Source organism: Drosophila arizonae, chromosome 4 (genome assembly GCF_054131065.1).
Source record: "Drosophila arizonae isolate 15081-1271.41 chromosome 4, UAZ_ARI_1.0, whole genome shotgun sequence".
Lineage (NCBI taxonomy): Eukaryota > Metazoa > Arthropoda > Insecta > Diptera > Drosophilidae > Drosophila > Drosophila arizonae.
In genome coordinates this window covers 2,409-16,490 of record NC_142924.1, presented here as the reverse complement: position 1 = coordinate 16,490, position 14,082 = coordinate 2,409, and the positions used below count along the sequence as shown (strand labels likewise).

General features: G+C 41.6%; 3 long non-coding RNA genes across 11 annotated transcripts in view; 2 read left to right on the top strand and 1 right to left on the bottom strand.

The window, feature by feature from the left end:
* The window catches only part of LOC149268913 (uncharacterized), a 1,584-nt gene extending 1,366 nt beyond the window's left edge, over window positions 1-218 (top strand). Inside the window, exon 2 of the long non-coding RNA XR_016269937.1 lies at window positions 46-218. This is a non-coding gene — a long non-coding RNA (uncharacterized LOC149268913). The remainder of the gene's footprint in view (window positions 1-45) is intronic.
* The window catches only part of LOC149268911 (uncharacterized), a 16,339-nt gene extending 2,257 nt beyond the window's left edge, over window positions 1-14,082 (top strand). Inside the window, exons 1-27 of one of the 9 annotated variants that reach the window (XR_016269931.1) lie at window positions 2,379-2,598; window positions 2,921-3,073; window positions 3,150-3,221; window positions 3,289-3,533; window positions 3,598-4,059; window positions 4,209-4,343; window positions 4,450-4,578; window positions 5,028-5,301; window positions 5,624-5,777; window positions 5,854-5,925; window positions 5,993-6,237; window positions 6,302-6,763; window positions 6,913-7,047; window positions 7,154-7,300; window positions 7,367-7,659; window positions 7,772-7,853; window positions 7,909-8,053; window positions 8,135-8,405; window positions 8,491-8,748; window positions 8,807-8,974; window positions 9,057-12,136; window positions 12,459-12,611; window positions 12,688-12,759; window positions 12,827-13,071; window positions 13,136-13,597; window positions 13,747-13,881; window positions 13,987-14,082. This is a non-coding gene — a long non-coding RNA (uncharacterized LOC149268911). Of the gene's footprint in view, window positions 1-2,324; window positions 2,654-2,920; window positions 3,074-3,149; window positions 3,222-3,288; window positions 3,534-3,597; window positions 4,060-4,208; window positions 4,344-4,449; window positions 4,579-5,027; window positions 5,778-5,853; window positions 5,926-5,992; window positions 6,238-6,301; window positions 6,764-6,912; window positions 7,048-7,153; window positions 7,301-7,366; window positions 7,660-7,771; window positions 7,854-7,908; window positions 8,054-8,134; window positions 8,406-8,490; window positions 8,749-8,806; window positions 8,975-9,056; window positions 12,192-12,458; window positions 12,612-12,687; window positions 12,760-12,826; window positions 13,072-13,135; window positions 13,598-13,746; window positions 13,882-13,968 lie in introns of those variants that run through there. The other 8 variants (XR_016269927.1, XR_016269929.1, XR_016269932.1 and 5 more) reach the window with 8 other exon arrangements.
* On the bottom strand, window positions 1,997-2,596 carry LOC149268912 (uncharacterized). The gene is made up of 2 exons (XR_016269936.1): window positions 2,493-2,596; window positions 1,997-2,432 (listed from the first exon to the last, which is right to left on the bottom strand). It is a non-coding gene; the product is annotated as an uncharacterized LOC149268912 (long non-coding RNA).

Below are 14,082 nucleotides of genomic sequence, written 5' to 3'. Positions count from 1 at the left end.
AATAAAAGTGTTGATAATTTACTAATACTTGTTTTTTCTTTGCAGGAATCGTCCATCGATGTAAGAGGAATTAGCCAAGAAGACTAGCTCTCCAAAAAGTGGTTGATTAATTTAGTTTTAAGTACGTCTTAATTGCAGTTGTAGACGAGCGCGCCATATGTTTGCTGTGCGTATGTACATACGTGCAATAATAAAGTTTAATTGATATAAACGACAAATTTGTGATTATTAGTTAGCTGAGTTTGAATTTTAGCATATCTGGCTATTAGTTAGTAGAGCACATTAGAGTGCTCATATGGGCCAAATCTGGCTAATAAGCAAGTCGTAAGGGTGGTCATCATTTCAATGAGCTTGTCAATTTTGGCCTCTAGTCTAGAGTTGAATTGTGTTGGCATAACTGGCACGTTAATGTTTCTAGGTTGATCGAGATTTCGAGGATATCCCACCCCGTTATTAGGATGCGTCGGCCCAGATACATTAGGAGGGCGCCTACGACGCGAACTCAAGCTGCGGCTTCTATTGGGCTGCGCTGGCCGTTGGGCACTTGCTTGCCTAGGCAATTGCGCTTGTTGTTGTTGTTGCTGTTGGGCACGCCTTGTGGCATTCTGCCTTGACTGACGTTGCTGACTTTTGTTGACTGCAGGCGCGGCTGGCTGATGTGATTGAAGACCAGCCCGGAGGGCTGCTGCATAGCTGGGCCCAGCGTTAGCCGTTTGTGGTCGTTGCTGAGGGGGGACTTGGGGAAAGAGTTTTGGCACATTTGCTCTACTGCCTCGAGCAGTTGTAGTGGCGGCAGGCTTGGTGATACTGCGTATAATCTTCGCAAGCTGCATCGTGCTGTCACTCTCTCTTTTCTTGCAGGCCTCTTTGTACGAAGGGCAGCCTCGATAGCTAGCAGCGTGTGGGCCCGAGCAGTTGGCACACTTGGCTGCAGATTTGTCGCCTTTTTGCTTGCCACAGTCAGTGGAGGCGTGATTTTGGCCACATTTAACGCAAGCAAAAGGGCGACGACAATAGTTCTTTGTATGCCCGAACTTTTGGCATCTATGGCATTGAGCAACTTCATTTGATTTATATGGCCTCTCAACTACAACTCGTTGATTGCCAATAGCAGTAACTTGCAGCAACTCAGCATTATTGTCACTGGCGACCAACTCGACCTCAAAGAGATCGAGTGGCTCCTTTGAAAAGCGAGATTTGATGCATCTTAAGAAGCGAACTTGGTGCCCTAATTTGGCCAAGTGCTCGCGGATCCAGTGGTCCGGAGTGGTATGATGAAGATGACGAATGATTGCTCTAAACCCACGCTCGCATTTTAATTGAAAAGTAAAGTTTTCTACTTTATTATCGTCTAGGTACTTTACCAGCTTACGATGAGTAGCGATATCCTTACACTGCACTCGGATACCATGGTTTGCAGAGGGCTTGGTGGTGAAGTTCTCCCGGCCGATGGCTTCGTCCAGGCGGATAAGTAGCGGCATAATGTCCGGGACATTAACCAGAAAGAGTGGCGCAGGCTTCGCAATGAGGTGTGCAGTGCGTGCGCCAGTAGCAGTAGTGGGCAGAGTAGTTTGCACATTCCTAGTTGTGCATGCTTTATTTACAAGGCCGGTTGCCTTCGGATGTGTGTCCTCAGTCCTTGGAGTCGGTACGATGTCATCAACTTGCAGTTCTTCATCATCTTCACTGCAACTCAGATCAATTTGATCGAGCTGCACGTTTTTCCTCCTTGGGCTATCGCCCTTGTCGGCAGTTCTTTTGACTGCTTTATCAGTCATACTTAGCGCGCCGCTTTTGAACGCAGCTTTGGCTATTAAATAGTCAGCGATCAATTTTCTGTTTGTATGCCTTGACAGAACACACATTAATAATCTCTCTTTCCTCCATTCTCGCCTTTCTGTTTGTATGCCTTGACAGAACACACATTAATAATCTCTCTTTCCTCCATTCTCGCCCATAACAGCTGACCAGCAGCTAAATGGAGAGGAGGAGAGAATAGAGAGATATTCTTTATTCATATAATACTCTTCGTTAGCATTTTTTTTGAATTTACATGGCGCCTTAAGTTACTTAGGTCGATATTAGCCGAAACTTGCTCACATGAGCTGTTTAAATAGTCGCAAGTGCAACATTAAATTGCTGTGCAGCATTGCGTTACATATTATACAAAAGAGCAGATCAAAAACAAAAATGAATAACATTTGATGTGCTTAAATAACTAGTTTAAAACTAATGAGTAGGTTTAGTTATAATTTTTATGTAGATTAAAACAATAACAATTGATACAATTAATTAATTCATTTTACTTTTAATTCTATTTGCAGGAACACCTATAAGATGCGCAACAAACTTAGCGGTGAGAAGATCCGCTAATTGGATTTAGAGAGAAGAGTCGGGACATCGTCCGGTCATTTTCTCCATACTTGTCTAAGCTAATATAACTTTTAATTAAATTCTTGAACTTATATCTATAATTCTTTTCATTTTATCACCTTTATTTCAGTCTAAAAAGTTAAATTAAACCGCAAGTGCAATTTAGGAGAGATTGTGCAGCTGTGCGTTTATACGTTTATCGGGATGCATAAATCAAAACAAAAGGTAATTATCGAAAAATGCATAAATGGCAATGGGAATTTACAATTAGTTATAAAATGTGAGTAATAGTGCTTAAAAATTTACTAGTATATACTATTATAGCAAATAATTATTTATTAAATGGTAAGCTTTCATTTCATTAATATTCTTATATATTCATTTCATAGCGATATTTGTGCAAAAATATCACAAGTGCTATCACATATGTGGTTTCAGTTGCAATATTACTAATATTATTTTTTATTTGGATTAATATAGTTTATAGTTGATTAAGAAATAATAAATTTGAATTCCAATAAGTTTTTCTTTTCATTTTGTCTTATAGAACTATCGCAAAAAAAAAAAAAACAATCGCGAAGAGAGGTTGTGCACCCCTGGTATGCATATCGATATGCACAGATAAAAACATATGTTTGAAGAACATATGATGAAAAGGCAGAGTGCAATTTATTGCAAAAGTTGCAACTGAAAGAGATGAGTATGGATTCTAATAAGAATACTGAGATAATTATTAATAATTAGATATTAATTAATAAATTATTCATCTGTTTCAGCAATTTCTCCCAAGTGCAAGTGAACGTGTGTTCGACAGGCCGAAGAAGTGAGTGACGCAAAATGGCTGCGAGGTAATGTTAATTATACATATATATATATAAGTGTTTATACTTAATGTTGTTTTGTTTTTATTTGCAGGGAATCATCCGGTGGAACGAGAGGTAGCAGCTGAGAAGACTCCACATCCCAATCACCGAGCAGTGCCGCCAGTTTAGTTAAGTTGATTGTGTAGTTTAAGCCAGTGCATTGTAGTGTTGTTTTGCTGCATGTGTGTATGTGCATACGTGCCAAATAAAACTTTAATTGAATATAAAATTCAATTTGAGTTTTATTTGTTAGGATACCCTTTGCAGATAGGATATGTGAGGACGACCAGTTTCCAGGTAAGTTGCTTGCATATACCAATGGCCAATTGGAATTTTAATGCAGATTTATGTTCTTTTTTAGCGTATATGCTTGCAATCAGTTGCTGGGGAAGGACCAGCCTGCATCGGCCGAAGAATCTCCTGGATTTGTGTTGTGTGTGCGCGAAGTGCTCGCTGTGGGTGGCAGTGGCGCCAGTTGCCGAAAGATTGGCAGGCGCGACTGCGAGGCAGTAGCGTCGCCTATATTTTGTGTCGCCCCAGAGGTGGGGGTGTGTGGGACTGCGTCATACGATGGCGCGCCGTTGCGACGAGCCTCATTTCTGCGTCGCGCTGCCATTCTGCGAAGATTTTCGCTGGAGTTGCGGGTTGAGGCCGGATATGACCTCGTGAATCTCTCTGCTAAAATGTTGCGGCTGTGCTCGCGAAAAGTTATCGGGCCGTATACGGGCGGATGTCGGCGAAGATAATTAGCGTGTAGCTCCTCGTCGAACTCCGCTTGTCTTCGCTGTTGTCGCTGTGCGCGCAACTCGATTTCATTAGCCAGGTGAGTATTGACGAGGCTAGAGTATCTGGGCATAGTTAGCCGCTGTGGTACAAACGGATAGTGGGCTATGCTTCTAGCCTCATTGTTGCTGTGTACTCGCAGTCTATCATAATATTTAATGCAAATATTATTAAATAATTCATCCACAGATAAGACGCCCAGCTCAGATCTGATGCGAGCATTTGAAATATAATATTGAGCGCCAGATATGGTTCTCAGTGCTCTGTTGTGTGCAACTCTGATGCGGTCGAACTGAGTTTCGGATAGGAGCGCACCCCAGACAGGTATAGTATATTGCCACAGTGGCGCAACTAGTTGTTTGTAAATTATCGTTTTAGTTTTTAGAGACAATTTACTATTTTTATTAATCAGCCAATCTATCTTTTTCAGCCGTGCCCTAATCCTCGAGACGACAGTGGTGACATGAGTGCCGAAGTGCAGCTTTGTGTCCATAGTGACACCCAAATAAGGATGTGAAGTGCCGTTTTTAATTGCTTCATTGCCAATGCGGATATCCTGGTATGGCGATATCCTTTTGTTTCTGTTTGTATGCCTTGACAGAACACACATTAATAATCTCTCTTTCCTCCATTCTCGCCCATAACAGCTGACCAGCAGCTAAATGGAGAGGAGGAGAGAATAGAGAGATATTCTTTATTCATATAATACTCTTCGTTAGCATTTTTTTTGAATTTACATGGCGCCTTAAGTTACTTAGGTCGATATTAGCCGAAACTTGCTCACATGAGCTGTTTAAATAGTCGCAAGTGCAACATTAAATTGCTGTGCAGCATTGCGTTACATATTATACAAAAGAGCAGATCAAAAACAAAAATGAATAACATTTGATGTGCTTAAATAACTAGTTTAAAACTAATGAGTAGGTTTAGTTATAATTTTTATGTAGATTAAAACAATAACAATTGATACAATTAATTAATTCATTTTACTTTTAATTCTATTTGCAGGAACACCTATAAGATGCGCAACAAACTTAGCGGTGAGAAGATCCGCTAATTGGATTTAGAGAGAAGAGTCGGGACATCGTCCGGTCATTTTCTCCATACTTGTCTAAGCTAATATAACTTTTAATTAAATTCTTGAACTTATATCTATAATTCTTTTCATTTTATCACCTTTATTTCAGTCTAAAAAGTTAAATTAAACCGCAAGTGCAATTTAGGAGAGATTGTGCAGCTGTGCGTTTATACGTTTATCGGGATGCATAAATCAAAACAAAAGGTAATTATCGAAAAATGCATAAATGGCAATGGGAATTTACAATTAGTTATAAAATGTGAGTAATAGTGCTTAAAAATTTACTAGTATATACTATTATAGCAAATAATTATTTATTAAATGGTAAGCTTTCATTTCATTAATATTCTTATATATTCATTTCATAGCGATATTTGTGCAAAAATATCACAAGTGCTATCACATATGTGGTTTCAGTTGCAATATTACTAATATTATTTTTTATTTGGATTAATATAGTTTATAGTTGATTAAGAAATAATAAATTTGAATTCCAATAAGTTTTTCTTTTCATTTTGTCTTATAGAACTATCGCAAAAAAAAAAAAAAACAATCGCGAAGAGAGGTTGTGCACCCCTGGTATGCATATCGATATGCACAGATAAAAACATATGTTTGAAGAACATATGATGAAAAGGCAGAGTGCAATTTATTGCAAAAGTTGCAACTGAAAGAGATGAGTATGGATTCTAATAAGAATACTGAGATAATTATTAATAATTAGATATTAATTAATAAATTATTCATCTGTTTCAGCAATTTCTCCCAAGTGCAAGTGAACGTGTGTTCGACAGGCCGAAGAAGTGAGTGACGCAAAATGGCTGCGAGGTAATGTTAATTATACATATATATATATAAGTGTTTATACTTAATGTTGTTTTGTTTTTATTTGCAGGGAATCATCCGGTGGAACGAGAGGTAGCAGCTGAGAAGACTCCACATCCCAATCACCGAGCAGTGCCGCCAGTTTAGTTAAGTTGATTGTGTAGTTTAAGCCAGTGCATTGTAGTGTTGTTTTGCTGCATGTGTGTATGTGCATACGTGCCAAATAAAACTTTAATTGAATATAAAATTCAATTTGAGTTTTATTTGTTAGGATACCCTTTGCAGATAGGATATGTGAGGACGACCAGTTTCCAGGTAAGTTGCTTGCATATACCAATGGCCAATTGGAATTTTAATGCAGATTTATGTTCTTTTTTAGCGTATATGCTTGCAATCAGTTGCTGGGGAAGGACCAGCCTGCATCGGCCGAAGAATCTCCTGGATTTGTGTTGTGTGTGCGCGAAGTGCTCGCTGTGGGTGGCAGTGGCGCCAGTTGCCGAAAGATTGGCAGGCGCGACTGCGAGGCAGTAGCGTCGCCTATATTTTGTGTCGCCCCAGAGGTGGGGGTGTGTGGGACTGCGTCATACGATGGCGCGCCGTTGCGACGAGCCTCATTTCTGCGTCGCGCTGCCATTCTGCGAAGATTTTCGCTGGAGTTGCGGGTTGAGGCCGGATATGACCTCGTGAATCTCTCTGCTAAAATGTTGCGGCTGTGCTCGCGAAAAGTTATCGGGCCGTATACGGGCGGATGTCGGCGAAGATAATTAGCGTGTAGCTCCTCGTCGAACTCCGCTTGTCTTCGCTGTTGTCGCTGTGCGCGCAACTCGATTTCATTAGCCAGGTGAGTATTGACGAGGCTAGAGTATCTGGGCATAGTTAGCCGCTGTGGTACAAACGGATAGTGGGCTATGCTTCTAGCCTCATTGTTGCTGTGTACTCGCAGTCTATCATAATATTTAATGCAAATATTATTAAATAATTCATCCACAGATAAGACGCCCAGCTCAGATCTGATGCGAGCATTTGAAATATAATATTGAGCGCCAGATATGGTTCTCAGTGCTCTGTTGTGTGCAACTCTGATGCGGTCGAACTGAGTTTCGGATAGGAGCGCACCCCAGACAGGTATAGTATATTGCCACAGTGGCGCAACTAGTTGTTTGTAAATTATCGTTTTAGTTTTTAGAGACAATTTACTATTTTTATTAATCAGCCAATCTATCTTTTTCAGCCGTGCCCTAATCCTCGAGACGACAGTGGTGACATGAGTGCCGAAGTGCAGCTTTGTGTCCATAGTGACACCCAAATAAGGATGTGAAGTGCCGTTTTTAATTGCTTCATTGCCAATGCGGATATCCTGGTATGGCGATATCCTTTTGTAAGTATGCATAATGTGCATAGTTTTACTAGTATTTATTGTAATGCACCATTTCTTCGCCCACAGAGCTAATTTGTCCATATATGCTTGTTGCTGAGCTAACGCATCTGCTTGCCGACAGTTTGCTGAGAGGACTACGACGTCATCGGCATAAGTGGCTAAGAGGATTTTATTTCCAGAGGCATAAGTTGGGCTTGGAATATCACTGGTGTATATGTTATACAGCACTGGCCCAAGCAGGCTACCTTGAGGCACCCCAGCGTGTATTTGCTTGGTTGCAGAGCGGCATCCTCCATGGCATTCAACAATAAATGATCGATTTGCTAAGTAGGAGCAAAGGATTCGATACAGAGCGTCAGGTAAGAGCATCTTGAGTTTGTATCTCAGACCTGAGTGCCACACTCTGTCAAATGCTTCTTTTATGTCCAAGTAAACGGCAGAGCAATACTTATGTTCTTCATATGATTTCAGAATGAACTGCGTGACTCGCCCAAGCTGTTGCTCAGCTGAGTGGGCCTTGCGAAAGCCAAATTGGTGGCTGGGTATAGCATTGGTAAGTGCGTCTTGCTCAAGCATACGGCTCAGAATTAAGAACTCTAATATTTTAGATAAGCCAGACAAGAGACTTATTGGCCTGTATGATGATACATGCTGCGTGGGCTTGCCGGGCTTGTGTATCATCTTGACCAGTGCTAACTTCCAGCTGGTAGGAAAATGGCCCATTCGAAGTGAGTTGTTGCATATTAAAACAAGGTATAGTATTGCCCTCATTGGCAGCGCTTTGATAGTGTGATTGTCGATATTATCTAAACCAGCTGCTTTCTTCTTCTCCAGCGTGCTAATATGATTAATGACTTCTGTCACTGTGACTGGCCGAAAAGAGACCAAGGCAGACGCTGGTGACTGACTAATTTGCGCCTCAATTTCGGCCAAGTCGCCAGGTGATGCAGAGATGAGAGGCTTGAAGCGTTGCTCAAGGCTATCAGCAAAGACTTCAGCTTTCTCCGCCGTTGTTTTGCACCATACATTATTGGCGTTAGAGCCATTGCCATCGCTGGACTTTAATAGTGGCAGATTTGGAGCCGGCTGTCGCTTGATTTCGTTGGTAAGTCGCCAGAGCTTTTGCATACTGTATCTATCTGTGGGGTCGATAGAGCTGAATAATTCTTCTTCATATTTTTGCTTTGCAGATTTTATATCTTTGCTGATGCGATTTGACAGCCTATTGCAGATCTGCTTTGCCAGGGGATTTCGGCTTTGTAGAAGATAGCGTTTGATTTGCTTCTTGGCCTCAATCAACTGGAGAGTCTGGCTTTTGACTCGAAACCTAGATCTGGTTATCTTGCGTGGACACTGCGCATTGGCAAAGTTTGCAGCATCTTGGACGTTTTTGACAAGAATATCAACAGCATCATCAACATCATCTGGACTGCTGATTTCAGTGTTGAGTAAGATTCTGTCGTTTAGGTAACTTTGAAATTTGCTTATATTAGCATTCAAATCCAGAAGATGGCCTTTTGCTTTGCTGATGATCGGCTTCTCAACCAGCTGGACTTGCAATGGGAGGTGATCCGAGTTTAGCTCGAAAGAGTCAGTGATGGCCAGCAAATCTCGCCTGATGCCTTTGAAAAGCGCAAAGTCTATGGCAGATGGAGTTTGGCGTGAGTTGAAAGGGTAATGCGTTGGCGACCCAGTTGCCAGAATATTGCAATTTTCTTGGAAAATACTGTTTACTAACGTTCTGCCTCTAATACAGGATCTGGCGTTTCCCCACCATTGGCTCTTTGCGTTCCAGTCACCACCTACAAGATACGTGTCGCCCAGCAAATTCAGAAGATTGCTGAAGTCTTGCGCAGTCCAGCTTACTTGCGGTGGGCAGTAAATGGCCACAATATTTACGTGCTTGCCGTTTTGTAAGCTGACTGATACTTCAACACTTTGGTGCGAGTCCAAGGATGAGCAGCGCATAGCGTAATGGCAGATGTTTTGTTTGATTATAAAAGCTGCGCCACCTCTGCGCCTATTTGTAGGGTGGTTTGCCAAATAAATTATGTATCCGTCAATTACAATGTTGTCCTTGTCCGTCAGATGGGTTTCAGATATTAGCATAATGTCTATATTATGCTTAATAACATATTGCTTTACTTCAATAAGCTTATTTGTAATACCAGCAGCATTCCATATGGAGATGTTAATGTTGTTGGTACTATTAGATACAGCAGTCTGCAGTGTGCAGCTGCGTCTATTAGCAATATGTGCATCAGATACATTATTAGACATTTATGTGCTCACTTGGACCAACTCTAGCTAATAGGCAAGCAGTCAATGTGGTCATCATCTCTATAAGTTTGTCAATTTTGGCCTCTAATCTAGAGTTAACTTGTAATGGCATAGCTGGCATGTTAGCATATCTAGGCTGCTCAAAATTAAGAGGAAAGCCCACCCCATTACTATGGTGTGTCACCCCAGATACAATAGGAGGGGGCCTACGGCGAGTACTTAAGCTGCGGCTTCTGTTTGGCTGCGCTGGCCGCTGAGCGCTTGCTTGCCTAGACAATCTGGCTTGTTGTTGTTGTTGCTGTTGTTGTTGGGCACGTTTAGTGATATTCTGCCTTGATTGGCGTTGCTGGCTATTATTGGCTGCCGGCGCCGCTGGCTGCTTAAATTGGAGACCCGCCCGGAGGGCAGATGCGTAGCTGGGCCCAGCATTAGCAGTTTGAGGTCGTGGCTGAGGGGGGGCTTGCTGAAAAAGATTTGGCAAGTTTGTTCTACTGCCTTGAGCAGTTGTAGTGGGAGCTGGCTTTGTTAAAGTCCTTATAATCTGGCTGAGCTGTGCCGCCGATTCGGGCTCTCGCTTCTTGCAGGCCTCTTTGTAGGAGGGGCATCCCTTGTAACTCGCAGCGTGTGGGCCCGAGCAGTTGGCGCATTTTGCTGGCGTTTGGTCGCCTTTTTGCTTGCTGCAGTCAATAGAGGCGTGATTTTCGCCGCATTTGACGCAAGCAAAAGGGCGGCGGCAATAGTTTTTTGTGTGCCCAAACTTCTGGCACCTATGGCATTGGGCTACTTCTGCAGATTTGAACGGCCTCTCGACTCTTACTCGCTGGTTTCCCAGAGCCGTGACTTGTAGCAAGTCAGCATTATTTGCGTTGGCGACCAGTTCAACCTCAAAGAGGTCAAGTGGCTCCTTAGAGAAGCGAGATTTGATACCCCTCAAGAATCGAACGGTATGCCCCAGCTTAGCTAATTGGTCGCGGATCCACTGATCCGGAGTGGAATAGTGTAGATGGCGGATAATCGCTCTAAACCCGCGCTCACATTTCAATTGGAAAGTATAGTTTTCAATTTTATTTTCGTCAAGGTACTTTACCAGCTTGCGATGAGTAGCGATGTCCTTGCACTGCACCCTGATACCATGGTTTGCAGTGGGCTTTGTGGTATAATTCTCCTCTCCGACAGCGTCATCCAGGCGAATTAAAAGTGGCATAATGTCAGTGACATTTGCCAGAAATAGCGGCGCAGGCTTCGCGTTGAGGTGCGCGTCAGTTGCTCCAGTTGAAGTGGTAGCGGCAGCAGCAGCAGCAGAATTAGGCGGTGTAGCTTTCACGTTTGCAGCAATGCGAGCTTTATTTACAAGGCCAGATGCCTTTTGATGCGTGTCCTCAGTCCTTGTAGTCACAACGGTGTCGTCTGCTAGTAGGTTCTGCTCTTCACTGTCACCCAGATCTATAGCATCCAGCTGAGCATTCTTCTTTTTAGGGCTATCGCCCTTTTCTGCAGTTCGCTTGACTGCTTTTTCACTGGCACTTAACAGCGTGCCGCTTTTGAGCGCCTCTTTCGCTTTGTAATAGTCAGCAATCGAAGATTGCGCAGCAGATGAAACTTTCGCTTTTAGTAGCTGAGCCGCAGCTCTAGAAGTTGTTGGTTGTGCCATAACCACATTTTTCTTCGCTGGCACTTTCGATGGCGTGGGCGCAGGCGCTAGTGGCTGCGAGTCGAGTAAAGACTCGACTTCCACGTCCATATCCTCGTCACCGTCATCTGCAGTATAGCCCCTAGGCATTGCAGCAATTTAATTTGCAAAAATTAATTGCAAAAAACCCGATTTAAATAGATTTAAATTTCTTTTCTTTTTTTTCTGTTTGTATGCCTTGACAGAACACACATTAATAATCTCTCTTTCCTCCATTCTCGCCCATAACAGCTGACCAGCAGCTAAATGGAGAGGAGGAGAGAATAGAGAGATATTCTTTATTCATATAATACTCTTCGTTAGCATTTTTTTTGAATTTACATGGCGCCTTAAGTTACTTAGGTCGATATTAGCCGAAACTTGCTCACATGAGCTGTTTAAATAGTCGCAAGTGCAACATTAAATTGCTGTGCAGCATTGCGTTACATATTATACAAAAGAGCAGATCAAAAACAAAAATGAATAACATTTGATGTGCTTAAATAACTAGTTTAAAACTAATGAGTAGGTTTAGTTATAATTTTTATGTAGATTAAAACAATAACAATTGATACAATTAATTAATTCATTTTACTTTTAATTCTATTTGCAGGAACACCTATAAGATGCGCAACAAACTTAGCGGTGAGAAGATCCGCTAATTGGATTTAGAGAGAAGAGTCGGGACATCGTCCGGTCATTTTCTCCATACTTGTCTAAGCTAATATAACTTTTAATTAAATTCTTGAACTTATATCTATAATTCTTTTCATTTTATCACCTTTATTTCAGTCTAAAAAGTTAAATTAAACCGCAAGTGCAATTTAGGAGAGATTGTGCAGCTGTGCGTTTATACGTTTATCGGGATGCATAAATCAAAACAAAAGGTAATTATCGAAAAATGCATAAATGGCAATGGGAATTTACAATTAGTTATAAAATGTGAGTAATAGTGCTTAAAAATTTACTAGTATATACTATTATAGCAAATAATTATTTATTAAATGGTAAGCTTTCATTTCATTAATATTCTTATATATTCATTTCATAGCGATATTTGTGCAAAAATATCACAAGTGCTATCACATATGTGGTTTCAGTTGCAATATTACTAATATTATTTTTTATTTGGATTAATATAGTTTATAGTTGATTAAGAAATAATAAATTTGAATTCCAATAAGTTTTTCTTTTCATTTTGTCTTATAGAACTATCGCAAAAAAAAAAAAAACAATCGCGAAGAGAGGTTGTGCACCCCTGGTATGCATATCGATATGCACAGATAAAAACATATGTTTGAAGAACATATGATGAAAAGGCAGAGTGCAATTTATTGCAAAAGTTGCAACTGAAAGAGATGAGTATGGATTCTAATAAGAATACTGAGATAATTATTAATAATTAGATATTAATTAATAAATTATTCATCTGTTTCAGCAATTTCTCCCAAGTGCAAGTGAACGTGTGTTCGACAGGCCGAAGAAGTGAGTGACGCAAAATGGCTGCGAGGTAATGTTAATTATACATATATATATATAAGTGTTTATACTTAATGTTGTTTTGTTTTTATTTGCAGGGAATCATCCGGTGGAACGAGAGGTAGCAGCTGAGAAGACTCCACATCCCAATCACCGAGCAGTGCCGCCAGTTTAGTTAAGTTGATTGTGTAGTTTAAGCCAGTGCATTGTAGTGTTGTTTTGCTGCATGTGTGTATGTGCATACGTGCCAAATAAAACTTTAATTGAATATAAAATTCAATTTGAGTTTTATTTGTTAGGATACCCTTTGCAGATAGGATATGTGAGGACGACCAGTTTCCAGGTAAGTTGCTTGCATATACCAATGGCCAATTGGAATTTTAATGCAGATTTATGTTCTTTTTTAGCGTATATGCTTGCAATCAGTTGCTGGGGAAGGACCAGCCTGCATCGGCCGAAGAATCTCCTGGATTTGTGTTGTGTGTGCGCGAAGTGCTCGCTGTGGGTGGCAGTGGCGCCAGTTGCCGAAAGATTGGCAGGCGCGACTGCGAGGCAGTAGCGTCGCCTATATTTTGTGTCGCCCCAGAGGTGGGGGTGTGTGGGACTGCGTCATACGATGGCGCGCCGTTGCGACGAGCCTCATTTCTGCGTCGCGCTGCCATTCTGCGAAGATTTTCGCTGGAGTTGCGGGTTGAGGCCGGATATGACCTCGTGAATCTCTCTGCTAAAATGTTGCGGCTGTGCTCGCGAAAAGTTATCGGGCCGTATACGGGCGGATGTCGGCGAAGATAATTAGCGTGTAGCTCCTCGTCGAACTCCGCTTGTCTTCGCTGTTGTCGCTGTGCGCGCAACTCGATTTCATTAGCCAGGTGAGTATTGACGAGGCTAGAGTATCTGGGCATAGTTAGCCGCTGTGGTACAAACGGATAGTGGGCTATGCTTCTAGCCTCATTGTTGCTGTGTACTCGCAGTCTATCATAATATTTAATGCAAATATTATTAAATAATTCATCCACAGATAAGACGCCCAGCTCAGATCTGATGCGAGCATTTGAAATATAATATTGAGCGCCAGATATGGTTCTCAGTGCTCTGTTGTGTGCAACTCTGATGCGGTCGAACTGAGTTTCGGATAGGAGCGCACCCCAGACAGGTATAGTATATTGCCACAGTGGCGCAACTAGTTGTTTGTAAATTATCGTTTTAGTTTTAGAGACAATTTACTATTTTTATTAATCAGCCAATCTATCTTTTTCAGCCGTGCCCTAATCCTCGAGACGACAGTGGTGACATGAGTGCCGAAGTGCAGCTTTGTGTCCATAGTGACACCCAAATAAGGATGTGAAGTGCCGTT